This window comes from Bactrocera neohumeralis, chromosome 6 (genome assembly GCF_024586455.1).
Source record: "Bactrocera neohumeralis isolate Rockhampton chromosome 6, APGP_CSIRO_Bneo_wtdbg2-racon-allhic-juicebox.fasta_v2, whole genome shotgun sequence".
NCBI lineage: Eukaryota > Metazoa > Arthropoda > Insecta > Diptera > Tephritidae > Bactrocera > Bactrocera neohumeralis.
This window is the reverse complement of record NC_065923.1, coordinates 42,085,398-42,090,921: the sequence shown is the minus strand read 5'-3', so window position 1 is coordinate 42,090,921 and position 5,524 is coordinate 42,085,398.

Here is a 5,524-nt window from a genome sequence, read left to right as displayed (position 1 = left end):
TCAATAATAAGTCGTTGAGTATGTATTATACCACGTGCATCCCAAAAGACTGATGTCATAACCTTTCCAGCCGCCTTTTTCGTTTTTCCACGCCTGAGAACCGGTTCATCATGTGCAGTCCATTAGAATGACTGTCGATTGGACTCCACCGACGAAAAATTTCGGCTTTATTCCGATTAGAGAGCACTTAAACACTTCTCAGAATCAGTTATTTGTTTTTTTTTGTTGGATTAGGAACTTGCGAGGCACCTACTTTGTTCATTTCGCCTGTTTCTAGCTTAGCAAATTTCTCTTCACCGGTGGATTTCCCTGAGCCCAAATTCAACAGTATTTTCCCCAAAAAAGCAATGCTTTATTAACACACGAAATGCTTTATGATCCACTTTTTTGTAAACTAACAAAAGTTGCTTTACAAAAATGCTATATGTCATTAGCGTATAGTTATAATCCAACTAATAGAAATCATATACATAGATGGTAGTAGTAGTTTTATCTATGTCTCAGCCACAGTGAAGCGTGGACGGGTCCTCTAGTTGTAAATAAAATGCAAAATATTTAATTATTCATCAATATTTATTTTGTTGCCTTCAAAGTAATCCCCCCAGATGTTATACACTTATTCTATATACACTACTTCTAGTCCTCGAAAAACTTTTCATAAGCACTTTTTGGGATGGCCTTCAGCTCCTTCAGCGAATTTGGTTTTATCTCTTCGATCGGCAGAAAACGGATTCCATTCTGATGATTGTTGACTTGTTTGCATCGAGCAAAAATGCGTTTCATACCCAAAATATCCATAAAAATCATCCGAACGGACGCGAGAGAGATATCGAGCTCTCTTGCCATCTCTCTAACACTTGCCCAGCGTAGCACCATGTCCTTCATTTTTTTAATATTTTCATCAGTTGAAGCCGTCGAAGGTCGTCCAGAACGAGCCATGTCTTCAACGATCTTTCGACCGTCTTTGAAGGCTTTGTAGCACTCGTAGGCTTGTGTTTTTGATAAAACTGATTCACCCTAAGCCTTTTCCAACATTTTCAACGATTCCGAAATTTTGATACAGACAGAAATTCAAAATTTGATTTTTTAAGTATCGGTTTAAATTACAATTCCAGGGAATTTTTTAGTCACAATGTATATCTCCGAAAATAATTTGAATTTTAAAAAATTCTCTTTTAGACACATTCTTGAATAGTTAAACTTTAAAAATAAAAAAAGTAATTTTTTTCTAACATTAAGCCAAGTACAGTAGAGGCCCGCTAATCCGGACATGGCCTAATCCGGATTCCACTGTAATCCGGACAGGGTTAAAAGCTCAAAATTTCTATTATGTCCCTTGTAATCCGGACCGACATTCTCTATCCGTATTCTCTAATCCGGATCACATGTTTATTATTCACTACATTCGCTTTTATGCTTTATTGGTTTAAGTTTTTTTTTGTTTTATTGGAACATGTGTATTATTTGTTATAATAAACAAACAGAAATTTATAAATATTTTTTCATAATACATAGTTCTGATATGTCTTTGGTAATCCGGATTTCCTTATATTCCGGATAGGGGCCGGTTTTAATTGATCCGGATTAGCGGGCCTCTACTGTATTAAAAAATTATGGTCTTCTCTTTACTAGACCCAATTATAAAAGACTGTAATACTTATTTAGAACGATATTAAATTTTTGCGAACTCTTTTCTTGCCTTGACTGAGAAGTTTAAAATATTAGTATACTTTTAGGCGGTGTTTGAAGTAATCAACACTATTATTTCGATATAATGAATGAATTCAAAGATATCATTCGACTAACTTAACTAGCGCAGGAGCAAATATTAGTTATTTATTATATATAATGTATATATCTATACTTGCAACTATTTAAGGTTTTAAAGAAAATAATATTTGAAACAGACCAAGCGAATGGATGGAGCCACTCAACAGCACACATACGCAGTCTGAAAAAATCAAGTTATTTGACTATTTCCTAAACGAGCGAGCAAAAGTACAGCAAAATACACAGAAATAAATTTACACATATTTTATACAATATTCAATATTTTTGTTTTTTATTTGTATTAATATTTTTATCATAATTATACTTTACAGTGCAGAAAAACTACACCAATATTATACATATATAAATTCATATATGCATGTATACATATATGTTGTTGTTGTTGGTATAATCGTATACCTTTCTCATTCTTGCCAGCTGCTTCGTGTTTATATACGTATATGTGTATAGTTGTTTGTATATTTTTTTCTTATTTAATTAATTAATTTATTTTTTTTTCTTTTTTAATTAATTATTTTATTTTTATTTTTTAATTTATTTTTTTTCTCATTTTATTTATTTTCTTTCTTTCTTGTTGTTGTGTCTGCTTATAATATTATTCATTTAGTTTTTAATATTTTTTCAATTTCATTATATTTGTAGTTACAGTTTCAACTCTGTTAGCTAATAATCTTAAATATACTAGGTACATTTAAATGTTAATTATAATTTCTGCCATAGTATTTATGCTGTTAATTTAAATCAGAGAATGCGCATCGAGTTTCTTGCAGATTTTTGTTTTTGTAATAATAGCTCAATATTAAGCACGCAACCACTAAGCCTATTTGCTTTGAGTTTTTGGTTTGGTTTTGACTTTGTTTGTTACGCTTTTTTAAATGTGTATATTTTATATTTTTGAGGCCATTAATTGTTTTATAACCTTACTTTCCAGTTTATTCCAGCAATTTATTTATTTTATTTCACTTGTATATTTTATATTAATTCGTTACTATATATTTTTGATTTTATTCTTTCGAAATCATTTAGATTTCATTATTTTATTTTATAATATAAATTTCCTTATTATTTTAATGGTATATTTACACAAACTTTTTTATATTTTTACGTGTTTATTGTTATTGATTTTTTTTATTTTCTTTTTTTTATTTATTTATTTTTATTTTTTGATTTTGCTTATTTTTTTCTCTTTTCATTTTATTTTTTCTATTTGTTAATATTATTTATTCATCATTGTTATTTATTATGCCTATAATTTTTATCATATATTATTGAAAAGAATCAGTAACCTGTAATAGTAAATTAGTGTTTGTAGTTCGAAAAAAAATATTTTATTTGTGACTAATTATATACAATAACAGCTGCAAACACTTAAATATAGTTTTTGATTTAAAGTTAAAAAGCCTCCAACGTCGGCAGGTTAACTTTATTGTTTGAAACTTTTACTTTTTATTTTGTTTTTGCATGATGTCCCAAGAAATGTAAATAAATAAATTTAAGAGGGTATTCTAGCCTAGAAACATGAATTTCAGGAAATTTTTAAAGTGTCGTAAAAATAAGCAACTAATATTTTTACTAACCATTGTTTTGGTTATTTATTAACATTGCAAGAAAACGTAGAAAAATTATATATTTATAAATATTAAAAAATTTAAAATTAAAAAATTAAATTATTAAAATTTAACAAAAAATTTAAAAATTTGCAGAATTAAAAATTTAAGAAGTTTAAAATTACAAATATAAAAATATAAAAATAATTATAAAAATATAAAAATTAAAAATATGGAAAATTAGAAACTTAAAAAACTATAAATTCGAAAAATTAAAAATTTAAAAATTTGAAATACAAAAATTTAAAAAAATATAAATTCAAAAAATTACAATTATAAAAAATTTTAAAAATTAAAAATGTTAAAAATTAAAAAAATTAAAAAATAAAAAATAAATAAATTTAAAAAATTAAAAATAAAAAAAAAAAATAAAAAAAATAAAAATTATAAAAAAAATCAAAATTATAAAAAAATCAAAATTATAAAAAAATCAAAATTATAAAAAAATCAAAATTATAAGAAAATAAAAATAAAATTTAAGTAAAATATTTAAAAATTTTTAAAATTTCAAAAATAAAAATTTTTAAAAATTAACAGCTGATGAAGTACAGGGTCTCAACAAATAGGCACATGACCAAAAGATTTCAACTCTCCTAGCAATCTGAAACATAAAAAAAAATTATTAATTTGGAATGCTGTAATTTTTCACGAAATTGCTCGCCTCAAAAACAAATTGTGAACAAGTATTTTTTGTGAACAATTTTTTTGCCTGTTTTGAATTCTTTTAAAATTGAAAAATTAGAAAATTTTAACAATTGGAAAATTTTTAAAAAACTTGGAAAATTAAAAAATTGAAGCATTTTTAAAAAATTGGAAAATTTAAAATATTTTCAAAAACTGAAACATTTTTCAAAATTTGAAGCATTTAAAAAAAATTGTATAAATTATACAAATATTGGACAATTTAGGAAAAAATTTAAATTTACAATTTTTTTCTAAATATTTAATTTTTAAATAATAAATAAATTAATAAAATAATAACTTAATAAAATTTAAAAAAATATTCGGAAATTAGAAAAATTGAAATTAATTGAAAATTAAAAAAAAATTGGAAAATTTTTAAAAATTTTAAACATTTTTAAATAAATTGGAAAATTTTTAATTTGGGAATATGGACATGGATAGACCTAGAGAACTCTATAAAGCAGACTCTCTAAAAATTTGAGGAAAATCGGTTCAGTAGAAACTGAGAAATCGTGGGTATCATTTTAATAAAAAAAAAAATAGTTTCAAGAAAAACGCGTTTAAAGTTTCGCGTATTCCTACATCTCCTTATAGTTACCTATAATGCGATTTGATATCTATATTTCTCCGTTGTAATAACCACATCTCCGATATAATATACATATCTCCGATGGAATACATACATATGTACGTACATACCTACATATGTACATATGTATATCTCCGATATGATATTTATATCTCCGAAAATAATGTGAATTTTCAAAAATCCTAGAAATATGCATGACTCGCTAAACTTCGAAAATAAATTTAAAAAAAATCGATTTTCTTTATTTAAAGACTACAATACCCCCTAAAATTTGTTCAAACTAAAAATGTTGACCTGATTTTTTTTTAATTGCTTTTCCTTTTATAATTCTTACATTTTAAGTAAGCTTTTAACTTTGTAACGTTTTTGATCGCATGCTAGTGCAAATTACTCCATGCCACGCTGCAGCAGAATGCCAACAGGTTATATATTTAGCATTTTTGATTTAAAACAGCTACGCGTTGCCAAAATTTTAAAGAAAATGAGATTTTATAGCTGCATTATTTTCAAAAACCTACGGATGCAACAAACAGCAAACAGAAAACTGATCGCGGAGTAATTGGCTAACTAACAAAGTGAGTGACATAAACACTAAACCAACTTTACTTGCACTCTACCGCTTATTTCATTTTATTTGATAAAATTTTTTTTATTTATTTTTTTTCTTTTTCGAAATTATGCTTAAAACCAACACGCGTGAAACTGCAGATTATTTTAACACACGAATACTGACATTTATAAATTACAAAGAGTCCACAAGTCCATGTCAAACAGACGCGAAAGGAATGTTGACGAGCTATTTCAATTCGTTGTCACACTGCCATACATGAATGAAGCAATTAAATGAAGCCTA